We start from the raw sequence: 27132 nt of genomic DNA, 5'->3' as shown, positions 1-27132 counted from the left end.
ACACGGAACCTTCTCCAGAATAGATCACATCCTGGGCCACAAATCTGGTCTTGGAAAATTCAAAAAAATTGAAATCATTCTAGTCATCTTTTCTGACCACAGTGCAGTAAGATTAGATCTCAATTACAGGAAAAAAATTGTTAAAAATTCAAACGTATGGAGGCTAAATAACACACTTCTGAATAACCAACAAATAATAGGATAAATCAAAAAAGAAATCAAAATATGTATAGAAATGAATGAAAATGAAAACACAACAATTCAAAACCTATGGGACACTGTAAAAGCAGTGCTAAGGGGAAGGTTCATAGCATTACAGGCTTACATCAAGAAACAAGAAAAAAGCCAAATAAATAACCTAACTCTACACTTAAGCAATTAGAGAAGGAATAAATGAAGAACCCCAGGGTTAGCAGAAGGAAAGAAATCTTAATAATTAGGGCAGAAATAAATGCAAAAGAAACTAAAGAGACCATAGCAAAAATCAACAAAGCCTAAAGCTGGTTTTTTGAAAAAATAAACAAAATTGACAAACCATTAGCAAGACTCATTAAGAAACAAAGAGAGAAGAACCAAATTAACAAAATTAGAAATGAAAATGGAGAGATCACAACAGACAACACTGAAATACAAAGGATCATAAGAGACTACTACCAGCAGCTCTATGCCAATAAAATGGACAACTTGGATGAAATGGACAAATTCTTAGAAAAGTATAACTTTCCAAAACTGAACCAGGAAGAAATAGAAGATCTTAACAGAACCATCACAAACAAGGAAATCAAAACTGTAATCAGAAATCTTCCAGCAAACAAAAGCCCGGGACCTGATGGCTTCACAGCTGAATTCTACCAAGAATTTAGAGAAGAGCTAACACCTATCTTACTCAAACTCTTCCAGAAAATTGCAGAAGAAGGTAAACTTCCAAACTCATTCTATGAGGCCACCATCACCCTAATTCCAAAACCAGACAAAGATGCCACAAAAAAAGAAAAATACAGGCCAATATCACTGATGAACATAGATGCAAAAATCCTTAACAAAATTCTAGCAAACAGAATCCAACAACATACTAAAAAAATCATACACCATGACCAAGTGGGCTTTATCCCAGGAATGCAAGAATTCTTTAATATCCACAAATCAATCAATGTAATACACCACATTAACAAATTGGAAGATAAAAACCATATGATTATCTCAATAGATGCAGAGAAAGCCTTTGACAAAATTCAACACTCATTTATGATTAAAACTCTCCAGAAAGCAGGAATAGAAGGAACATACCGCAACATAATAAAAGCTATATATGACAAACCCACAACAAGCATCACCCTCAATGGTGAAAAATTGAAAGCATTTCCCCTGAAATCAGGAACAAGACAAGGGTGCCCACTCTCACCACTACTATTCAACATAGTGTTGGAAGTTTTGGCCACAGCAATCAGAGCAGAAAAAGAAGTAAAAGGAATCCAGATAGGAAAAGAAGAAGTGAAACTCTCGCTGTTTGCAGATGACATGATCCCCTACATAGAAAACCCTAAAGACTCTACCAGAAAATTACTAGAGCTAATCAATGAATATAGTAAAGTTGCAGGATATAAAATTAACACACAGAAATCCCTTGCATTCCTATATACTAACAATGAAAAAACAGAAAGAGAAATTAAGGAAACAATACCATTCACCACTGCAACAAAAAGAATAAAATACTTAGGAGTATATCTACCTAAAGAAACGAAAGACCTATACATAGAAAACTATAAAACACTGATGAAAGAAATCAAAGAGGACACAAACAGATGGAGAAACATACCATGTTCATGGATTGGAAGAATCAATATTGTCAAAATGGCTATTCTACCCAAAGCAATCTATAGATTCAATGCAATCCCTATCAAGCTACCAACGGTATTTTTCACAGAACTAGAACAAATAATTTCACAATTTGTATGGAAATACAAAAACCTCGAATAGCCAAAGTAATCTTGAGAAAGAAGAATGGAACTGGAGGAATCAACCTGACTGACCTCAGACTCTACTACAAAGCCACAGTCATCAAGACAGTATGGTACTGGCACAAAGACAGAAATATAGATCAAGGGAACAGAATAGAAAGCCCTGAGATAAATCCACGAACCTATGGACACCTTATCTTTGACAAAGCAGGTAAGGATATACAATGGAAAAAAGACAACCTCTTTAACAAGTGGTGCTGGGAAAACTGGCCAACCACTTGTAAAAGAATGAAACTAGAACACTTTCTAACACCATACACAAAAATAAACTCAAAATGGATTAAAGATCTAAATGTAAGAGCAGAAACTATAAAATTCCTAGAGGAGAACATAGGCAAAACACTCTCCGACATAAATCACAGCAAGATCTTCTATGACCCACCTCCCAGAATATTGGAAATAAAAGCAAAAATAAATGGGACCTAATGAAACTTAAAAGCTTTTGCACTACAAAGGAAACTATAAGTAAGGTGAAAAGACAGCCCTCAGAATGGGAGAAAATAATAGCAAATGAAGAAACAGACAAAGGATTAATCTCAAACATATACAAGCAACTCCTGAAGCTCAATTCCAGAAAAATAAATGACCCAATCAAAAAATGGGCCAAAGAACTAAACAGACATTTCTCCAAAGAAGACATACAGATGACTAACAAACACATGAAAAGATGCTCAACATCACTCATTATTAGAGAAATGCAAATCAAAACTACAATGAGGTACCATTACACGCCAGTCAGGATGACTGCTATCCAAAAGTCTACAAGCAATAAATGCTGGAGAGGGTGTGGAGAAAAGGGAACCCTCTTACACTGTTGGTGGGAATGCAAACTAGTACAGCCACTATGGAAACCAGTGTGGAGATTTCTTAAAAAACTGGAAATAGAACTGCCATATGACCCAGCAATACCACTTCTGGGCATACACACTAAGGAAACCAGATCTGAAAGAGACACGTGCACCCCAATGTTCATCACAGCACTGTTTATAATACCCCGGACATGGGAGCAACCTAGATGCCCATCAGCAGACGAATGGATAAGGAAGCTGTGGTACATATACACCATGGAATATTACTCAGCCATTAAAAAGAATTCATTTGAATCAGTTCTAATGAGATGGATGAAACTGGAGCCCATTATACAGAGTGAAGTAAGCCAGAAAGATAAAGAACATTACAGCATACTAACACATATATATGGAATTTAGAAAGATGGTAATGATAACCCTACATGCAAAACAGAAAAAGAGACACAGAAATACAGAACAGACTTTTGAACTCTGGGGGAGAACGTGAGGGTGGGATGTTTCGAAAGAACAGCATGTATATTATCTATAGTGAAACAGATCACCAGCCCAGGTTGGATGCATGAGACAAGTGCTCGGGCCTGGTGCACTGGGAAGACCCAGAGAAATCGGGTGGAGAGAGAGGTGGCAGGGGGGATCGGGATGGGGATTACATGTAACTCCATGGCTGATTCATGTCAATGTATGACAAAACCCACTGAAATGTTGTGAAGTAATTAGCCTCCAACTAAAAAAAAAAAAAAAAAAAAAAAAAAAAAAAAAAAAAACCGTCTTAAATATGCTGAAAAAATCAAAGAAAAATGTAGACAAATTCATGAAAACAATGTGTGAACAAAATAAGAGCATCAATAAAAAGAAACACAATCTAAAATAAATCGAAAATAATGATGCTGTAAAGTATAGTAACTACAAGGAAAAATTCAGCAGGTGGAGTCAAAGGCAGACTTCAGCAAGAAGGCAGAAAAATCACTGAACTGGAAAATCAGACAATGGAAATTATTAAAGTTCACAAAAAGAAAGAAAAAAGTTTTTAAAAAAAGTAAACACAGTCTAAGGGACCTATGGAACACCATTAAGTAGACTAATAAATGCATCATGTAAGGCCTAGAGGCAGAATACAGGAGGAAAAGGCAGAAAATATTTGAAGAAATAATGACTGAAAACTCCCCAAATTTAAATAAAAACATGAAATTAACATCCATGAAATTCAACAAATGCCAACTGAGATGAATTCATACGATCCAGACTGAGACATATTATAATGAAACTTTTAAAAGGGAGAATCTTAAAAGCAGCAAGTGAGTCATCACACTGAAGGGATCCTCAGTAAGATTATATGTAGACTTCTCATCAGAAATTTTGGAGGCCAGAAGACATTCAACATGATAAAGAAAAAACTGTCACCCAAGAATCCTATTTCTAACCAAACTGTCCTTCAAAAGTGAAGGGGAAATTCAGACATTTCCAGATAAACAAAAGTACAAGGTATTCATGACCACTAGACCTGTTCTACAAGAAATATTCAAGGGAGTCCTGATAGATGAAATGAATGGAGAAGGCGATGGCAACCCACTCCAGTGCTCTTGCCTGGAAAATCCACGGACGGAGGAGCCTGGTAGGCTGCAATCCTCTGGGTCGCTAAGAGTTGGACACAACTGAGCAAATTCACTTTCACTTTTCACTTTCATGCACTGGAGAAGGAAATGGCAACCCACTCCAGTGTTCTTGCCTGGAGAATCCCAGGGATGGGGGAACCTGGTGGGATGCCGTCTATGGGGTCTCACAGAGTCAGACACAACTGAAGTGACTTAGCAGCAGCAGCAACTGCATGTCTGAGGTTATTGATATTACTCCCAGCAGTCTTCATTCCAGCTTGTGCTTCCTCCAGTCCAGCGTTTCTCATGATGTCCTCTGCATTTAAGTTAAATAAGTAGGGTGACAATATACTGCCTTGACGTACTCCTTTTCCTTTTTGGAACCAGTCTGTAGTTCCATGTCCAGTTTTAACCGTTGCTTCCTGACCTGCATACAGGTTTCTCAAGAGGCAGGTCAGGTGGTCTGGTATTCCCATCTCTGTCAGAATTTTCCACAGTTTATTGTGATCCAATAATCTCCTTATCAGTAATTATTTTAAATGTAAATATAAGAAAACAGTGGCAGTTATACTAATGTCAGACAAAACATACTTTAAAACAAAAAAGGTTACAAGAGTCAAAGATATATGTTTAAAAAAAAAAGCTTCCACACAATAAGATACAATTATAAACATTTACACACTAATGATAGACCATTAAAATATATGAAGCAAGAATTGACAGAACTGGAGAGAGAAACAGACACTTCTAAAATAGGGTTGAGGACTTCAATATCCCGCTCACAATAATGTATAGAACAATGAGAAAGAATGTAACTAAGAAATTGAAAACTAAATGCAACAAACCATCCAAATCTAACAGACATATACAAAACACTCAACCCAACAATAATGGCATATACATTCTTCAAGTATACACAGAACATCTTCTAAGACCCACTATATATTATGCTACAAATTAAAACTCAAAAGGCTTTAAAAGATGTAGCTCATACAAAGTATATTTTCTGGCCACAATGAAATAAAGTTAGAAATCAGTAACAAGAGTCAAACTGGAAAAGTCAAAAAATTGCAGAAATAATACACTTTAAGTAACCAATACTTCAAAGGAAAAAAATCACAACCAAAGTTAGAAAATACTTAAAGACAAATGAAAATGAAGATACAACACACTAAAACATATGGGTTGCAGCAAAAGCAGTGCTGGGGGGAATTTATAGTTATAAATGTTTACATTAAAACACAAGGTACATTTCAAATCAACAACTTAATTTTACAACTGAAGGAACCAGAAAAAGAACAAAACCTCTCTAAACCCAAAGCTAGCAAAGGGAAGAAATAATAAAGATTAGAACAGAGGCAAATGTTTAAAAAACAGGAAAATAATCGAAAAAAGTCAATAAAAACAAAAGTCGGGTTTTTTAAAAAGTCAACAAAATTGACAAAAAGGAGGAAAGACCAAATTATTAAAATCAGAAATGAAGCTGAGGACATAACTACCAATTTTTCAGAAATAAAACATACTATAAGAGACTACTGGGAATAATCATACACCAAAAAATCAGTCACTTAAATGAAACAGACAAATGCCTAAAAACACACAAACCTACCAAGACTCACTCATGAAGAAACAGAAAATCTGAACAGACCTATAACTAGTAAGTAGATTGAATCAATAATAAAATCTCCCAATAAAGAAGTCCTGGACCTGACAGATTCAAAGGTTAATTCACCAAACACTTGAAGAACTAATACTAATCCTTCTCAAAATTGAAGAAAGTACTAATCCTTCCCCAAAACTGAAGAAAAGTGAACACTTCTTAACAAATTCAATGAGGCTAGCATAACCCTGAAAATAAACCCATGCAGAGACACTACAAGAAAACTACAGACCAGTATCTGTCATGAATATTCATATGAAAACCGTTACAAAACACTAGCAAACAGAATTCAACAGAATATTAAAAGGATAACACCAGGACAAAGTAGGACTTATTACTGGAATGCAAGGATTGTTTGACTGATGTAATGCACATTTATGTAATAAAGAAAAAAAGCACATAATCATCTCAATTGATGCAGAAAAGTATGACAAATTTCAAAACCCTTGAATTATAAAAACACTCAACAAAGTAGAAATAAAAGGAAGCTATTTCAGATAAAAAAGTTGTATATGGAAAACCCACAGCAAATACACTCAATAGTGCAAGACTAAAAGCTTTCCCTCTAAAATCAGAAGCAAGGTAAGCATGCCCACTTTTACCATTTCTATTCAACATAGTACTAGAAGTTCTAGCCAGAGCAATTAGGTATGAAAATGAAATAAAAAGCATCCAAATCGGAAAGGAAGAAATAAAATAATCTGTTTGCAAATATGATCTTATATGGAGAAAACTCTAAACACTCCAGAATAGAAAACTGTCAGAATAAATGAATTCAGCAAAGTAACAAGATACAAAGTCAACAGGCAAAAATTATTTGTATTTCAACACATCAGCAATGAAGAATCTGAAAAGGAAATTACAAAATCAATGCCATTTACAAAGGCATAAAAAACAATACTTAGGAATTAAGAAAGTGAAAGACACGTTCAATGAAACAACAATGCTGAAAGAAATGAAAGAAGACAAATAAATGGAAACACATCTCATGGTCATGGGTTGGAAGATTTAATATAGGCAATGTCAATACTACCCAAAACAACCTTTGGGTACTACAGATTCAACACAATCCCCATTAAGGTAGGAGGTAGATGGATTCCCCTGCCCTGAGGGTAAAGCAACTGGAGGTTCATTCTCTATTGACTGAAACTCCAAGACAAGAAAAGTAGGACAATTAAGGGAGGAGGCTAAACCCTGCACAGAACACATACTTCTCATTCCTGAAGTCAGGAGACCTCCTAACCACACAAGCACAGAAAACACTCCTTGGAGGCCAAAGGAGAGTTATGTCAAGGGATGTTCTACTCAGATGCCTTTTCAGTAAAATCCACCTCAGCTAAGAGATGCATGTGCATCGAGGGCATGACTCAGTCTCTCTCTCTCTCTCTCTCTCTCCTCTCTCTCTCTCTCTTCTCTCTCTCTATCTTCTATCTTCTCTCTCTCTCTCTCTGCTCCCCCCCTCTCTTTCTCTCCTCTCTCTCTCCTCCCCCCCTTCTTTCCTCTCTCTCTCTCCCTCCCCCCTTTCTCTCCCCCCTCTCTCTCCCCCCGCTCTCTACCCTCTCTCTCTTTCTCTCTCTCTTCTCTTTCTCTCCTCTCTCTCTCTCCTCTCTCTCTCAGTCGACCCTTGTGTCTATCCACAGGTACTGTATTCTTTTTTCCTCTTAAATACTTCACTTGTTTCACTGCTTTCCATCTTTGTAGGAATTCTTTTCTGCAAAGCCAAAGGGCCAGGGCCCTTGTCACTGACCTCTGGTCTAGTGGCTAGTATCTGGTACTTTCACTGCTATGACCCAGCCCAGCCTTCACCTGGGAACCCAAGCCCTGTTCCAAGCCACTGCAGGCCGAAGCCACCCGAGGTCACTGTCAAAATCCCAATGACATATTTTGCTGAAATATTAATAGAAAAACTCAACTTAAATTTTAAATGGAATCTCTAGAAACCCCAAATGGCCAAAACAAATGGAAAAAAAAAAAAAAAAAACTGAAAGGCTCATAGTTCTGTTGCTGCTACTGCTAAGTCGCTTCAGTCGTGTCCAACTCTGTGCGACCCCATAGACGGCAGCCCACCAGGCTCCCCCATCCCTGGGATTCTCTAGGCAAGAACACTGGAGTAGGTTGCCATTTCCTTCTCCAATGCACGAAAGTGAAAAGTGAAAGTCAAGTTGCTAGTCATGTCCGACTCCTAGCGACCCCATGGACTGAAGCCTGCCGGGCTCCTCCGTCCATGGGATTTTCCAAGCAAAAGAGTACTGGAGTGTGGTGCCACTGACTTCTCTGCATAGTTCTGTTAGGTAGTTAGAATAGGAAAAAAGAGTCCAGAATGGTGGTGGCTGAAAGACAAGGAAGGGAAAAGCTCGCAAAAATAGAACAAAGGAAGGTAGGAGGACCGGAGTGAGGACCTTAGGAAGAACAAACAGCACTCCTGGCTAGCCCAATTTACATAGGGAAAGCTCAGGGGGAGGAAAAAACATATAAAAAGAGGAGCCAAAGGGCTGGGGGTCTCTCTCCTGCGCGCACATGCTCTCTCTCTTCTCTTTGTGTCTTTCGGATCAGCATGCCCTCACACCTCGAGGATGTATTTTCCTTTATTTTCTAAATAAAACTGAGCTGTAACACAGAGCTGTAACACTGTCCGAGAGCTGTGGCGCTCAAGGGCTTTAACATCTGTCGCTTCAAATTTTTGTTGTGACGAGACAGAACCGAGGAAATTACACACTCCCCTGACAGTTCTTAATATCAAAACTTATTACAAAGCTAGAATAATTCAAACAGTGCAGCACTAGCATAAAAACAGCTACATAAAACAACAGAACAGAATAGAAAGCCCAGAAGTAAACTGTCACATATAATGTCAAATTTTTGACAAATGTGCCAAGACCATTCAATGGGAAAAAGGACAAATCTTTTTAACAAGTGGTACTGGCAAAACACCATATCGATGGGCAAAAGAATGAAGTTGGGCCCTTACTTAAAACCATATATAAAAATTAACTCAAAATGGGTTAAGGACTTAAATCTAAGAGACCTAAAACAATAAAAGTCTTAGAAAAGACATAGGAACAAAAGCTTCACAACACTGGTCCTGGCATCAATTTCTTTGGTATGATAGCAATGACACAGAAAACAGACAATTTGAAGTTAATGAAAATTTTTAAATCTGGAGCATCAAAGGACACTACCCTTAGTAAAATAACACATTACTTAAAAAATCATCCATTAATACATGATCCATTCAATGGGCAAGAAAGGCCTACGGATTTTAATGCGACAGAATAGGAAATATTCAATGATTTTTTTTCGGGTTACATTTTGAAAATAACCTTTGAGAAACTACCACTTGTGTAGTTTAACTTAGTATCAAAGATGAATATTACCTGAAAGAGTTATTTAAAATACTACGCCTTAAAAAAAAAAAAGAAGAAGAAGAAGTTAACTATCCAGAGATCTACAGAGTAAAAAGGGAACCCACACAATTGGAGAAAATATTCACAAACCACATATCTGATAAGGTACTAAGACAGAGAATATATAGAGAAGTTCTAAAACTCAACATCAGAAAAACCAAAGAATCAGATTTAAAAAATGGGCAAAGGATTTTAGTAGACATTTCTCTAAAGAAGATATAGGAGTGGCCAATAGGCACATGAAAAGATATTCAAACCACTAGTCATTAAGGAAATGCTAATCAAAACTACAAGGACATACCACTCCATAGTATTAGAATGGGTACTACAAAAAAACAGAAAACAAAAAGTGTTGGCAAGGATACTGAAAATCAGAACCTGTGCAGTGTTGATGGGAATGTAAAATGGTGCAGCTGCTAATGGAAATATGGCAGTTACTCAAAAATTAGAAGTAGAGTTACCACATAATGCAGGAGTTCCACTACTGGGTATATACCTCACAGAGCTGAAAGCAGGGTCTCTAAGAGATATTTCTACACCCATGTTCAGTGCAGGGCAGTGTGCACACACTCAATCGTGTCCAACTCTTTGCAACCTCATGGGCTCCTCTGTCCATGGAATTTTCCAGGCAAGGATACTGGAGCAGGTTGCCATTTCCTTCTCCAGGGTATCTTCCCAACCCAGGGATTGAATCCATGCCTCCTGTATTGCAGGCTGATTCTTTACCTCTGAGTCACCACTACACCAATGCTATGTAAAGCTCATATTGCTATATGAGCAGATACCTAAGCCAACAGTAAGGGCACATTAGGTTACTCTCCAAATATTACTTTGCTAGTTTCAATTAAAGGGAATCAGATTACAAAACTGTTACACAAAAAAAGCCTAAAAGTTTAACTGTATTTCATTAAGGAAAACATTAAAGTGAATTATTTTTAACTAGATGCATACAACTTTTATATACACTATAGATAAAATTAACAGGAGGTTAAGTAATTTCATACTGTAAAAGTATAAAATCTTCTAAGTTCCAAAATACCTACAGTATAAAGAGCCAATATTCAAGTTTATGGATCTAAAACTTAACACTCCTTTAATATCTGCTGGAAGTTGTTAGAATGGTATTTCAAGTATTTTCTCTAATTTGAATTAAACATTACCTAAAAAATGCTAAGCTGGGGGAAAAATGCTAAGAACATCTCCAAATCCAGCATAACAGTTCAATGCTCTATTGTTTGTTGCTTTAACAAAATGAATGCTTACAACGAATTCAGAAACCACCTGGAGATTCAAGCTCACAATGAAACTGCAATGGCAAATTATGCTACTTGACATTAGTTATTACTAGAGATGGTTCTTTGAGAAGACAGACAACCTTATTATTAGTATAATTGGAAACATGCTGATACTTCCACCTACTTCTCTCTTCCAACATATATTACCTGTGAAATGTTCACCATTGATGCATTCCTTCATCTGATTAACAAGGGGAAAGGGAAAGTGTTACTTGCTCAGTCGTGTCCTACTCTTTGCGACCCCGTGAACTGTAGCCCTCCAGGCTCCTCCATCCATGGGATTCTCCAGGCAAGAATAATGGAGTGGGTTGCCACTGCCTTCTCCAGAGGATCATCTAGACCCAGGTCTCCCACATTGCAGGCAAATTCGTTACCATCTGAGCCACCAGGGAAACCTGATTAACAAGGGGAACTAACTCTGAAGAGAGTGAGGCCTGTGAACTACTAGACAGGAGACTATGGTTGTGTGCATCTGGGTTGGTGGACAGAGGCATACATGTTTGTAGCCTTACTGGAGTATGGATATGTCCCAGCCTGCTAAAAGACTGTGACAAGAATTCTGCTTACAAAAGTTCTTCCTTGTAAATTCATTGTAAATCAAGGACAGAAATTATGAGATTTTTAAGGACAACAGGGGGAAATATTTTTCTCTTAGCAGCTAGTAGAATTCATTTAGTGGAATACAGAAATTTTAAATAAGGGTTTGAGGTGAAAGTTAATACTCTTGAGAAACTAGATTTGGGGAATAATGCATACTTACTCTATATGAGAAAAGGAGATCTCATTTGCTCCTCAGAGAGGGAGGGATAGCCAGAGGCAGCTGCTGTGTCCTGTCCCACAAGAGCCATTCAGGCACTGTAAGCCCAATGTTTAGTATGGAATTTAATGTAAGCCACACTCTTCCAGCAAATTACATAATGAAATATTTATTCCAATTACAATCAGGACTGATCTTAGAAAATGTTACTTTCTACTTTCTATTGACAAATATAAAATAATCTGCTAACTGTCAGACCAACTCACTTTCAGCAAGTCACTTTCTTCCTTTATTAAATACATACACACAAAAGTTTGTGAAGTGTTAAGAAGTTTACTGAAGGAATACCATTCCTTTTATCATACTCCTAACTTCATAAATAACATCATTTTAAGCCCACTTTGCACCACTTTAATATAAATTAAGCAATGAGAAATAGCATTATCATGATTCATGTGATTTTAAATATTTACACTTTATTATCACTGCACCATTTTAATCTTAACTTTTAGTAATCTCTCTTTCAAGTACATTCTATAATTTATTTCTCAGTTTTTTACAATATTCCTCAAAACTTAACTCATTTATAATATATTGTAAAGGAAATTATAACCTTTACAACTGTATAAACATGGTATATTTTAGATGTTAATTTTTAAATATGTGAGGGAATATGGAGGGTTTTTTTTCTGTTTTTAATGTAAGATCTTAGTTTTCTTGCTTAGTTTTCTTAGCAAGAAGCCCTCAGACAAGTCACAACCTTTGAACTGAGTTTCTTAACCTGTAAAATGAGGATGATAATCACTCATTCTGCTGCTGCTGCTGCTGCTAAGTCGCTTCAATCATGTCCAACTCTGTGTGATCCCATAGACGGCAGCCCACCAGGCTCCCCAGTCCCTGGGATTCTCCAGGCAAGAACACTGGAGTGGGTTGCCATTTCCTTCTCCAAAGCATGAAAATGAAAAGTGAAAGTGAAATCACTCAGTCGTGTCTGACTCTTCGAGACCCCATGGACTACAGCCCACCAGACTCCTCCATCCATGGGATTTTCCAGGCAAGAGTACTTGAGTGGGGTGCCATCGCCTTCTCTGATGTATATATGTATACACATATATGAATATGCTTTCTGTTAAATGTAAAACAAAATGATTAAATTCATGAGGGCCTAGAAAAATAACACCAATTTTGAGTCCTTCATATATGAAATAGTTCAAGGAAGACATCACATGACAAATCTCAGCTGTAAGTCATGAAAACTTGATTCATTTCCAGGTTCTATATATTCAATTTAACATATAAGTAAATTCCTTATGCGCCACAATTCTTTAAACTTGGCAAAATATGGGTGAGCTATTATAAAACCAGACTTGGGAACTAAGGCACTGAAATGTTCAACTAAAAAGGAACAAAGGCTTTAGATGCAGCAGCAGTGTTGTAGAGAGCCATCCTTACTCAGGGAATCCCATCTTTGGGGACAGTTTGCAACTTCCTATCTTTACAATGAGCACTTTGCAACATAAATTCTAAGGTCTGTCTTAGAAAAGTACAACCTTCCAAAACTGAACCAAGAAGAAATTGAAAGCATGAACAGGCCAATCACAAGCACCAAAATTGAAACTGTAATAAAAAATCTTCCAACAAACAAAAGCCCAGAACCAGATGGCCTTACAGGCGAATTCTAGCAAAAGTTTAGACAAGAGCTAACATCTATACTGCTCAAACTCTTCCAGAAAACTGCAGAGGAAGGAAAACTCCCAAACTCATTCTACATAGCCACCATCACCCTGATACCAAAAACAAAGATACCACAAAAAAAGAAAATTACAGGCCAATATCACCGATGAACACAGATGCAAAAATCTTCAACAAAATTCTAGCAAACAGAAGCCAACAGCACAATAAAAGGATCATACACCATGATCAAGTGGTTTTGTCCCAGGGATGCAAAGATTCTTCAATATATGCAAATCAATGTGATACACCATATATCAACTAACTCAAAGATTAAAAACCACAAGATCATCTCAACAGATGCAGAAAAAGGTTTTGACAAAATTCAACACCCATTTATGATAAAAACTCTCTAGAAAGTAGGCGTAGAAGGAACAACATACAAAGGTTCAATATAATAAAGGTCACATACAACAAACCCACAGAAACATTATTCTCAATGGTGAAAAGCTGAAAGCATTTCCTCTAAGAACAGGAACAGAACAAGGGCATTCACTCTTCCCACTGTTCTTCAACATAGTTTTGGAGGTCCTAGCCATAGCAACTAGGGAAGAAAAAGAAATACAAGGAATTCAGATCAGAAAAGAAGAAGCAAAGCTCTCACTATCTGCAGATGACATGATACTATACACAGAAAACCCTAACGATTCCACCAGAAAATTACTAGAGCTAATTTTACTACAATCAAGGAATACAGTAAAGTTTCAGGATATAAAGTAACACAGGATATCCCTCGTATTCCTGTACACTAACAATGAAAAATCAGAAAGAGAAGTCAAGGTAACAATCCCATTCACAGCTGCAACAAAAATAATAAAAACACCTAGGGATAAACCGACCTAAAGAGACAAAAGAGCTGTATACAGAAAACTGTAAGGAACTGATGAAAGAAATCAAGGGTGACACAAACAGATGGAGGGATATACCATGTTCTTGGATTGGAAGAATCAATACCATAAAAATGACTATACTACCTAAAGTAACCTAGAAAGTCAATGCAATCCCTGTCAAACTACCAATGGTATTTTTTACAGAACTAGAACAAAAAATTTCACAAATTTGTATGAAAACACACAAGATCCTGCAAGAAGAACTGAGCTGGAGGAGTCAATCTTCCTAACTTCATACTATACTACAAAGCTACAGTCATTAAGACTCTGTCATATTAGAACAAAAACAGAAATATAGACCAATGGAACAAGATAGAAAGCCCGGAGATAAACCCATGCACGTATGGGCACGTTCTCTTTAACAAAGGAGCCAAGGATATACAGTACAGAAAAGACAACCTCTTCAATAAGTGGTACTGGGAAAACTGAACTGCTAAATGTAGAAGAATGAAACTAGAACACTTTCTAACACCATACACAAAAATAAATCCAAAATGGATTAAAGATTTAAGTGTAAGGCCAGAAACTACATAGGCAGTACACTCTTTGACATACATCACAGCAAGATCATCTTTGACCCACCTCTTAGAATAATGGAAATAAAAACAAATGTAAACAAAAGGGACTTAATTAAACTTAAAAGCTTTTGCATAGCAAAGGAAAAAAATAAACAAGATTAAAGAACAACCCTCAGAATGGGAGAAAACAATTGCAAACAAAACAACTGACAAAGGATTAATTTACAAAACGTACAAGCAGCTCATGCAAGTCAATACCAGAAAAACAAACAACACAATAAAAAAACAGGCAGAAGACCTAAACAGACATTTCTCCAAAGGCAAACAGATGGCCAACAAACACATGACAAGATGCTCAACACTGCTCATTATCAGAGAAATGCAAATCAAAACTACAGTGAAGTATCACCAGTCAGAATTGTCATCATTAAAAAATCTACAAACAAATAAATTCTGCAGAGAATGTAGAGAAAAAGAAACCCTCCTGCACTGTTGGTGGGAATGTAAATGGATACAGCCACTATGGAGAGTAGTATGGTGATTGTTTAAAAAACTAGGAATACAATTACGATATGACCCAACAATCCCACCACTAGGCACATACCCTGAGAAAACTGTAAGAGACACATGTACCCTAATGTTTGTTGCAGCACTTTTTACAATATCTAAAATATGGAAGCAACCTATGTCCATGAACAGATGAATAGATACAGAAACTGTGGTATATAATATGCAATGGAATACTGCTCGGGTATAAAAAAACACATATTCGAGTCAGTCCTAATGAGGTGAATGAATCTAGAGTCTAGTATACAAAGTGAAGTAAATCAGAAAGGGAAACACAAATATTGTGTATAACATGTGTATGGAATCTAGAAAGATGGTACTGATGAACCTATTTGCAGGGCAGCAATGGAGACACAGACATACAGAACAGGCTTGTGGACACAATGGGGGAAGGAAAGAGTGGGACAAATTGAGAGAATAGCATGGAAACATATATATTACCACATGTAAAACAGACAGCAAATGAGAATTTGCTGTGTGAAACAGGGAGCTTGAGCCCCAGTGTTCTCTGACAACCTAGAGGGGCGGAATGGGGAGGGAGAAGGGAGGGGGGTTCAGCAGGGAGGGGACATATGTATACCTGTGGCTGATTTGTGTTGAGCCCAACACAATATTGCAGAGCAATTATCCTCCAATAATTGTATTTTGTTCTATACTTCTAAATATTGTACAATTATAATCTTTGATTTTTTTTTAAATAAAAGGGGAAAAAGTAACTAAATGAAGCTATGTCAAATAAAACGCAAAAGAAATTATACCCAGAATATTAGAAATTATCATTTTAACTAATATATTTGCAAATTATGTTGTACTAGCCTGGTCACTGTTGGGAAATAAGTCATAACAGACCTAAAAATTGCACAGTGACTAGAATATTGAGATACCTGTCAGAAAACTTGAATCAACTATTTAAGCCATATCTTTATAGCCTACTCTATCATTTGTTATATTATCAGAAATAACAAAAAATGGCAGCTTTCAACTGTAGGATCCAAATGAAAACCAGGTGTGATGAAGTCTGTATTATTCCTTTCATTGGGAAAAATTATGTAATTATAATGCTAGTAAATGCCCATAATTATGATCGGAGACAATGTACTGAATTATCAAAAATATTATAAAGATTAAACACTATCATTATTAAAAATTCTAAGGTCTGCAGAAAGGTTATTAAACAAGTAAGCATAATATATGCCCATTCTGTGGGACTCCATTTATTTCTCATTTGTTGTATGGCGTATGGAGCCAACCATACTCTCCAGGCAAACCAAGCACACCAGATAATAAATACATTATACTGAAACAAAAGACAATTTTAAGTATACATTTTATGATCTAAACTAGCCTTAATTCTACCTATAGCTTAAGTCTGATAATTTAGCTGAATGATTTGCTAAACAAATTAATAATAAGCTATTTACCAAAACATGATAATAAATTTTTACTAAATTATCAAAATACATCTGGGAAATTTCTGATATTCTCAATATTTTGCAACTTCTTCCAATTACTTTCCAGTATTATTTGCATTTACAAAATTTCTGTTTAGCAAGAAAAGTTTGGAGGGTTTAGGTTCTTTAAGCCAAGATTAGTCTTCCAACTCCACGATGGCAATTTTAAAGGCATTTTGTTTGTTCCTATTGTGAGAAAGGTATGTTGTGTTCCATGAGGCATTTACAGATGTACAAGACACAGTCTCTGAACTTGAGGAAATTTCAGTCTAATAACTGATACAGAAAAGCTGAAAGTAACCTACAGGGACTTCCCTGGTGGTTCAATGGTTAAGAATTCACCTCACAATGCAGGGGACTAAGGTCTCACGTGTCTCAGAGTAACTAAGACCACAGGCTACAACTAGAGTCCACACATCACAACGAAAGATCCCGGACGATGCAATGAGGATTCCACGTGTTGCAACTAAGACCAGATGCGGGCAAATTTTTTTTTTTAACTAATATACAGTAAACACCACCAAAATTGTACAATTAACATTTTATTACATGCGTATTTTCTCACATTACTGTATTTGCTTTGAAAGTGAAAGTCGCTCAGTCATGCCTAACTCTCTGCAATCCCATGGACTGTTGCCTGCCAGGCTCCTCTGTCCATGGAATTCTCCAGGCAAGAATACTGGAGTGGATAGCCATGCCCTTCTCCAGGGGATCTTCCCGACCCAGGGATTGAACTCCATCCAGTCTTCCACACTACCATCTGATGGTAGGTTCTCTACCATCTGAGCCACCAGGGAAGCCCCATATTTGCCTTATTTAGATTTTTATGGACTAATTATTCATCTTTCTACACTTCCGTCAATCCACCTTGTATTTTTAATGCATTTCAAAGTTTCTGGCATAAGTATGTTTCATCCCTAAATATTTTAGCATACCTATCACTAACTAGAGTTTAGTAATTTTTACAGATGTTTTTAGAAAAAAAATTACAAATATGAAATGCACAAATCTCGTATCATTTGCAGATTTTTACAAATTCTTATACCTCTGTAAGGTAAACTCCTATCAAGATATAGACCATTACTGTCACCCAAAAAGTTCCTTCATGCTCATTCCCAATTAATCCCCACCTAGAGGGAGCCACTTTTAGTCATTTCCACACCCGACTCCCGGCCCCCTGCCCCGAGATTAATTGTACAAGTAATTTTTAAAATTCAAAACAAAGAGCCACCAGGCTGAAGGAAAAGACTTCATGTGGATGGACAGGTGTGCAGATACACAATAAAGTAAATAAAGCAAAATGCATAACAAGTGTAGAAATTAGATAGGTACTATACAGGTGTGAATAGATGAAAGTCACTCAGTCATGTCTGATTCTTTGTGACCCTGTGGACTGTAGCCCACCAGGTTCCTCTGTCTATGGAATTCTCCAAGCAAGAATACTGAAGAGGACTGCCATTCCCTCTCCAGGGGATCTTCCCGACCCAGGGATCAAACCCAAGTCTCCTGCATTGCAAGCAGATTCTTTACCATCTGAGCCACCAAGGAAGCCCCAGCTATACAGGTGTGCCAGTTATCAATCTTTTCTCTCTCAGCATCAAATCTACCTTTCTTTGTCCCACTTTATGACAATGGAACTAGAGTTCTAAAGGCTTCTCCTTCACCAGCTTTAGAGAGGGCAACGGGGTGACCCTATCACGTCACCATGTGTGCTGCTGTGCTAAGTAACTCAGCTGTATCTGACTCTCTGCAGCCCCATGGACTACAGCCCACCAGGCAGCTCTGTCCAAGTAATTTTCCAGGCAAGAATACTGGTGTAAGTTGTCATTTTCCTACTCCGGGGGATCTTCCCAACCTAGGGATCAAACCTGTGTCTCTTGAGTCTCCTGTACTGGCAGGTGGTTCTATGCCACTATGCCACCTAGCAGCAGAGAAATACTTCCATTCTGGATTCTGGTTCTCTATTATTATTATTAATTAGAGTGAAGGCCCAAAAGCACTGATGAGGAGACAGGTTCCAGTTGTGGCTTCACGGTCTGTAGCCAAAGTAGGTATGCCCTTTTTGAAGAGGCTTGCATCCAAGCTCTGGGAAGGACTCTCTCCCATTCTTTCTTCCTTGTCCAAGTAGTAAGAGCTGCTCTTTTGCAACTGCTACTTCTGGGACCTTTAAACTCTGAGCTCTTTTACCTCTTTTAATAGTTAACCACCTCTCCTTGTTCTGGTTAACAATTCGTCATATTAAATTTTTAAATAACCAGTATAGTTCTCTCTCCTGACTGAACTCAGAATACTGTCAAGGATACTCACTGTACAGCTTTTCTGCATGTTTGAAAATGTTGGGGGAGGTAGGAAGCAGGGAGATATATTTTAAAAGACAGGGAAAATGTTAATAATTATTGAAGCTGTATGATGGACTGAAAAATTACACTATCTCTTCATTTTGCTTATGTTTGTAACTTTTTGTGATAGTTTTTAAGTGGGGGGGGGGGGAAGCTTCATATACACCAAAGCATTGGAGAGAGCCTGGCAGAATGGATTTTAACAGACAGAAATAGAGTCTGAGAGTCCAGGTGAGGAAAAGCACACTAAAAGTAGAGGCAGAATACTGTAGGACTTGTTTGTTGCTTGTTTGAGCAACAGCAAGTAAGCTGGCTAAAGTAAAGGTGTACAATGCAAATGAGTATCTTTGCTGAGATCTTTTTTCCTCCTCTTTAACTTTCACTTCAATGTTAGTTCTTCATATTCAATTGCTTTTCCCCCCTACTCTCCTGTCCCTCCCCATACTTCTACTTACTCTCCAAAATCTAGCTCTCACCCACTCTTCCACACCCCTTATTAATCATAAATTGATCCATTCGGAGTCTTTTCACACGTCTTAATTTTTTTAAACAATGAGCGTAATTATTAAATATCTATTTTGGACATATTTATGAGAAAATGTAATTATGCTTGTGCTTATATAGCACTTTACATGTAAAGTCATTAGCAGTGACACAAGACATGTTTTCATAATCTCTAGTTAGTAGGAGATAAGAGAAAATATTAATTTATTATTTTTATTATTATTGAATAACTTACGACTTTTTATGATTGTAAAATACATTTGTACACACAAGAGTGACTATGTGTGTGTCAACACATTATCTCCAGGAAGGAGTTGGTAATATTCTTTGTTTAGCTGAGTAGTTAATTGAACAAACAATAAAATTAACACTCTCCACCCACCAATATATTTAAAGCACCCTTATGCTATTCCCCAGTGACATCTCTCTCTCTCCTTCCTTAGGAATGACAAAAGTCACAAAATTTGACTTCAAAAAGCATTTTTGTTTAAGCCAAACTGAAAATATTATAAAGTATAAAACCAGCTATACATGTAATAAGAACTCATAATAAAGGTAACATAATAGAGAGCACATATACTATGTAAATAAAACATATATCGTGATTCATAAAAAGCACATATGCATATGCACCTGTTGCACACATTAAAATGTACAAACACCCCAACTGAGTTCCTTTCTCTGTTAACCTTCATTATCGGCAAGGTCTGAACCAAGTGGCACATGCTCTTCTATCTACTTAGAACGTGACGGGACATAGGCGTCTTGCTGTACCTCACTGTGCACACGGTTTGCTGAACCCACAGTAGGCAAGGCACGAGCCAAGAGGTTGGAAGAAGCAGCGAGGAGCTGTAGGAACTGCAGACACGTTTCTCTCCTGGCTGACACAGCAGTTGCAGCAGCAGTCATAACCTAAACTTCTCTCCTGGCTGACACAGAAGCAGACTTAACATAACCATAATGGAGCCCACAAGGGCTTTCCAGATGGAGTTTATGCATGCTTACAGAACAAAAGAAGCCCATGGCCAAGCGAGTACCTTGTGAGGCGCATGCACAGTGCTATAAGTGATCTCAGCTATTACATAATCATTATTTACAAAATGTGGGGAGAGAGAGATCCTGAATACTGCCATCTTGGCTAATTTGCTCTTTCCCTGTAATAGGTATTCCAGAACAGTAGACAGTAGAAGACAGATGTTGTCTGTGTCACTTAAGCAATGACTATGCTTTCCTATCCCCTCCTGATGATGCCAGCTTGCAGGTGCTAGGTTTCACTCATGACCTAGGACAATGCATTGTTTGTAAACTTTGCACACCAAAACTGTTAATGTTAGTTCTTCCAGAAAAAATCAGCAACGATTAAGACAAAAACTGGGTTTCTCTCTTGCCTCGCACAGGACTCCTCCTGTGTAGTCAGAATCACTGATAGTGATGCCCTCCATAGGGTATACACACGGGCAGAAGAAATGCCTCCACAAAGATATGCTACAGCTGCTCCTGCTCTGGAAGATGCCTTGCTAATCCACTAAGTTTTGGAAGCCATGCAGCAGAACTTTGGGTGATAACAAAAACATACTATTCTGTCACCTGTGGCTACTGAGCACTTGAATTGTACCTGGTGTGACTGAGAAAACGTTTTTAAATTAATTTTACATTCACATATAGTTGACAAACGATATTATGTTAGTTTCAGGTGTACTACATAGTGACTTGATATTTGCATACCTGGTGAAATGATCATGATGAGCCTTGTAACCATCTGTCTCCATACAAAGGTATTACAGTATTACTGGCAATATCCTTAATGTCGTGTATTACACCCCATGGTTTACCTATTATATAACTGGAGAACTGCACATTTTAATCCACCACACCTATTTTATCCACCTGTCTATCCCCTCCCTTCTGGAAACTACCTGTTTGTTCTCTGTTTCATTTGTCTTGCTGTTTAGATTTCATGTATAAGTGACAGCATGTGGTATTTGTCCTTCTCTGACTTATGGACTGAGTATAATACTCTCAAGATTGATCCATATTGACAGAATTGTCAAGATTCATCTTTTTACGGCTAAGTATTATTCACATATCACATCTTCTTTTCCCATTAGTCTGCCACTGGATCCTTAGGTCACTTTCATACCTTGGCTACTGTAAATAATGCTGCAATGCACATTGGAGGGCATATATCTTTTTGAATTAGTTTTTCTGTTTTCTTTAGGTAAACGCCCAGAAGTGAAACTGCTAGATCATATGGCAGCTCTACTTTTATTTTATAAAGAACATCAATGCTGTTTTCCATAGGAGCTGCACCTATTTACAATCCCACCAAGACAGCTTAGCAATATTTTTTAGTTAAGTCCCCTCATGCAAGGGAAACAAAAGAAAAACAAACAAATGAGACTATATCAACTGAAAAGCTTTTGCACAGCAAAGGAAACAATCAAAAACACAAAAAGGCAGCCTAGCAAAAGTGAGAAGATATTTGCAAATATATGTACAATAAAGAGTTAATGTCCAAAATATATAAAAACTCATATAACTCAACTTTAAAAACCCAAACAACTAAATTTAAAAACGGACTGAGGACCTGAATTGAAATTTTTCCAAAGATGATGTACAGATGGCCAAAAGACACATGAAAAGATGCTTAATTATCAAGGAAACACAAATCAAAACCACAGTGGGATACAAATTCACACCTGTCCAAATGGTTATTATCAAGAAAACAAATAACAAGTGTTGGTGAGGATACAGAGAAAAGGGAATGCTTGGGCACTAATTTTATTTAATTTTTAATTAATTTGAATGTAATAGCCAAATAACACCACAATTCCAGACTTAGTTTGCTAAAAAGCAGAGCCTTATAACACGTATGTTTCAGTCAGTTCAGTTGCTCAGTGATGTCATACTCTTTGTGACCCCATGCACTACAGCACGCCTGGTTTCCCTGTCCATCACCAACTCCTGGAGTTTGTTCAAATTCATGTCCATCAAGTCAGTGATGCCATCCAACCATCTCATCCTCTGTCATCCCCTTCTCCTCTTGCCTTCAATCTTGTCCAGCATCAGGGTCTTTTCCAATGAGTCAGCTCTTAGCATTAGGTGGCCAAAGTATTGGAGTTTCAGCTTCAACATCCGTCCTTCCAATGAATATTCAGGACTGATTTCCTTTAGGATTGACTGGTTAGATCTCTTGCAGTCCAAGGGACTCTCAAGAGTCTTTTCCAACAGCACAGTTCAAAAGCATCAATTCTTCGGCGCTCAGCTTTCTTTATAGTCCAATTCTCACATCCATACATGACTACTGGAAAAACCATAGCTTTCACTACGTAGACCTTTGTTGGCAAAGTAATGTCTCTGCTTTTTAATATAATGTCTAGGTTGGTCATAGCTTTTCTTCGAAGGAGCAAGCATCTTTTAATTTTATGACTGCAGTCACCTTCTGCAGTGATTTTGGAGCCACCCAAAATAAAGTCTCTGTTTCCATTGTTTCCCCATCTATTTGTCATGACGTGATGGGACCAGATGCCATGATCTTAGTTTTCTGAATGTTGAAGTTTAAGCCAACTTTTTCACTCTCCTCTCTCACTTTCATCAAGAGGCTGTTTAGTTCTTCTTCACTTTCTGCCATAAGGGTGGTATCACCTGAGTATCTGAGGTTATTGATATTTCTCCTGGCAATCTTGATTCTGGCTTGTGCTTCATCCAGCCCAGCATTTCACATGATGTACTCTGCATGTAAGTTAAATAAGCAGGGTGACAATATACAGCCTTGACATATTCCTTTCCCAATTTGGAACCAGTCTATCGTTCCATGTCCAGTTCTAACTGTTGTTTCCTGACCTCCACAGAGATTTCTCAGGGGGCAGGTCAGGTGGTCTGGTGTTCCCGTCTCTTTCAGAATTTTCCACAGTTTGCTGTGATCCACACAAAGGCTTTGGCATAGTCAGTAAAGCAGAAATTGATGTTTTTCTGGAACTTTCTTGCTTTTTCGGTGACCCAACAGATTTTGGCTATTTGATCTCTGGTTCCTCTGCTCTTTCTAAATCCATCTTGAATATATGAAGGTTCACAGTTCAAGTACTGTTGAAGCATGGCTTGGAGAATTTTGAGCATCACTTTGCTAGCATGTGAAATGAGTGCAACTGTGCAGTAGTATGAACATTCCTTGACATTGCTTTTCTTTGGAATTGGAATGAAAACTGACCTTTTGCAGTCCTGTGGTCACTGCTGAATTTTCCAAATTTGCTGGCATATTGAGTGCAGCACTTTCACAGCATCATATTTTAGGATTTGAAATAGTTCAAATGAAATTCCATCACCTCCACTAGCTTTGTTCATAGTGATGCTTCCTAAGGCCCACTTGACTTCACATTCCAGGATATCTGGCTCTAGCTGAGTGATCACACCATCATGGTTATCTGGGTCATTAAGGTCTTTTTGTATAGTTCTTCTGTGTATTCTTGCCACCTCTTCTTAATATCTTCTGCTTCTGTTAGGTCCATACCGTTTCTGTCCTTTATTATGCCCATCTTTGCATGAAATGTTCCCTCAGTATCTCTAATCTTCTGAAGAGATCTCTAGTCTTTCCCATTCTATTGTTTTCCTCTATTTCTTTGCATTGATCACTGAGGAAGGCTTTCTTATCTCTCCTTGCTATACTTTGGAACTCTGCATTCAAATGGGTATCTTTCCTTTTCTTCTTTGCCTTTAGCTTCTCTTCTTTTCTCAGCTATTTGTAAGGCCTCTTCAGACAACCATTTTTCCTTTTTGCATTTCTTTTTCTTGGGGATGGTCTTGATCACTGCCTCCTGTACAATGTCATGAACCTTCATCCACAGTTCTTCAGGCACTCTATCAGACCTAGGCCCTTAAATCCATTTCTCACTTCCACTGTATAATCGTAAGGGATTTGATTTAGGTCATACCTCAATCGTCTAGTGGTTTCCCCTATGTTCTTCGATTCAAGTCTGAATTTGGCAATAAAGTAAGGTCATGATCTGAGCCACTGTCAGCTCCCAGTCTTATTTTTGCTGACTGTATAGAGCTTCTCCATCTTTGGCTGCAAAGAATATAATCAATCTGACTTCAGTATATACCGTCTGGTCATGTCCATGTATAGAGTCTTCTCTTCTGTTGTTGTAAGAGGGTGTTTGTTATGACCACTGGGTTTTCTTGGCAAAACTCTGTTAGCCTTTGCCCTCCCTTCACATTTTGTACTTCAAGGTCAAATTTGACTATTACTCCAGCTGTTTCTTGACTTCCTACTTTTGCATTCCAGTCCCCTATAATGAAGAGGACATTTTTTTTGGATATTAGTTCTAGAAGGTCTTGTAGGTCTTCATGTTTGCAAGATGTTAAATGCCAAAACACTACCCGCAATGCTGCAAATGTGGTTCCACCTCCTCTACCCTAGCTGCCTGGAAGAAACACATGTTTGTTCTCATTAGACAGCACCTCTTTTGTGAAATTGTGGCAACCCAGAGTTACTAATTTGCTACCTAACTACTACTAACCAGGTCACACCATGATGCCATTATTGGTTTACACATCTGTGTTCCCTGCTAAACTGGGAGTTCTAAAAAGGCAGCAACTGTGTATTACTAATAACTGGATCCTTAGCGCCTAACAGAATGCCACACCCTAAAATTCTTGCTCTATGCTCTCCTGGCCAGTTTATTACAACAGTCTTCATCTAACCAATCCATATTCTCCACTACTCCTATTTGAAACCTCATAATCCCATCCATAACCAACATCTTAGAACTGGAGAAATTATAGGTCATATTATTAATATCTTTACCAAAGGATGTAGTGTTTTACTTCTACATACAATTGTTCAATAGAAAACACTGTAGAATAGTGAAAACTATGCATACTAGAAACTCAAGTTCTCTAAAGACAAATAACAAGGCAGCAGACACTGGGGTCTGGAATTCAGGACTAGAAAAACTTGAGAATGTCTAACACAGAGGTGGCATTTGAAACTAGCAATTCATGAATTAGATCTCTAAGGAATTAAATGCAGATAGAATACAGGTACTCCAAAGTTAAGAGATTAGAGGCGGAAAACTCGCAAAGAACACTGAGAAGCAGCAACCAATGACAGAGGAAAACTAGGAAATAGTTGTCTGAAAACCAGGTGAATAGTTACTTAAGAAAGAGAGTCATTAAGCTATGATAAACACTACTGATAGCTCAAATTAGAAAGTAAGATTCTATTTCTTTTCCATAATAGCAAACCCTCCAAAACTGAGGAAAAAAACTGAAACATACCACTTGCATTCAATTACCAGTGAACAGAGTAAAACTGAAAGATACCTCTTGGCCTTTAATTAGCAATGCATCCAGAAGTTACACCAATGTTATCTAACATAGATATTTCATTTATTTCACACACATGCTTTTCTAAAGCATTACATCTTAATACCACTTGCAACAAGCTTTCAGAGAACACAACAATTTTCTTGGGCAGCATTAACTTCAAACGAAAACCTCGTTAAGTTGTTTTACCAGCTGAGACCCCTAATTAACAATCAGAGTCTCCCATTCAGCTGCCACGCTTTCCTCAGAAATGCAGGTTTTGCATAATTTAAAGCTCAAGATGGTTTAAAGAGCATCCGGTTTTCAAAGGAGGACGGACAAAAGTATCAACATTCCCAGAGGACTTAAAAGTTAGACTGTGTACACCAGTAAGGGACGGGCTCATTTCCCACAAAGCAGAAGCTCAGTATTTTTCACGTATCTTGAAAAAAGCTGTATCTTACAGCAGGGACATGGCACGAACTTCAGGGCCCTCCACAATATCTTCCCCCTAACAGTGCGCGGAGAGAAGTACTGGCAAGCAAAACAGCTGTACCTGTGTCCATAAAGGCAATGCGGGACGGCGCACAACCGCAAACCAGACCCTAGGGTCTAGCCTCGGGCTGGGACTCACCTGTCTCCTGAGTGTGGAAGATGCGCAGCCCCCAGCCGCCTCTGAGAGGGCGTCCCCGCAAACCCCTCACCACGGCACGGGACACTACGAGAGCGAGTCCTCTAATTAGAGAATAAGGACCCTGGAGGACGCAGAGCGTTCGCTGCGTCCTTTCGGTCTCGGAGATGCCGCACCACGCATCCCTTAAGAACTCTTCAGCGGCTCCAGCGTGCGCGCGCTCTCCCGCCTCGTCGCTTAGCAACCTGCGAAGCCGTCCAGCCTTCCCTACTAGTCACATTCCTCCCGCCCCTGCAGATTGTGAAGAGTTTTTAAAAAGATTTTATTTCCGGGTCGACCCAGCTTTACGCAGCGGAAGATCTCTTTACCTCCCAAGTTTACCCTTGCCGGGAGGATAAAGTCTCCGTAGCGGTGGGGAGGGTGTTGTAGCTAAGGGTCTGTCTCTCCTCCCTCGAATTACACGCGCCTCCCCTCCCGCCAATTGCTGGGCGCCATCCGGCAGGTCCTTTTCCCTGGAGCCCAAATCATCCGCTTGTCGCTATCCTCCAATCACAACCGCCCGCCCTCGGGGACTACTTTGCAATCGGAGAAGAGCGCAGGGAGCAGAGCGTGAGCAGAACCTCTGAGATCGGGAAGTGTAGTTCTAACACTTGAAGGAATTGC

The 27132-nt window shown here is 38.2% G+C and overlaps 1 protein-coding gene across 1 annotated transcript in view; it reads right to left on the bottom strand.

The window, feature by feature from the left end:
* The window catches only part of WDPCP (WD repeat containing planar cell polarity effector), a 288298-nt gene extending 261254 nt beyond the window's left edge, over window positions 1-27044 (bottom strand). The window contains exon 1 of the mRNA XM_065929068.1: window positions 26473-27044. The gene's annotated coding sequence lies outside the window, so the exon portion shown is untranslated. The remainder of the gene's footprint in view (window positions 1-26472) is intronic.
* Between the last annotated feature and the right edge of the window lie 88 nt (window positions 27045-27132).

The sequence above is a fragment of the Muntiacus reevesi genome, chromosome 3 (assembly GCF_963930625.1).
Source record: "Muntiacus reevesi chromosome 3, mMunRee1.1, whole genome shotgun sequence".
In the NCBI taxonomy this organism is placed as follows: Eukaryota; Metazoa; Chordata; class Mammalia; order Artiodactyla; family Cervidae; genus Muntiacus; species Muntiacus reevesi.
The sequence above is the reverse complement of the archived record's forward strand: the minus strand, read 5'-3'. Positions and strand labels throughout refer to the sequence as shown.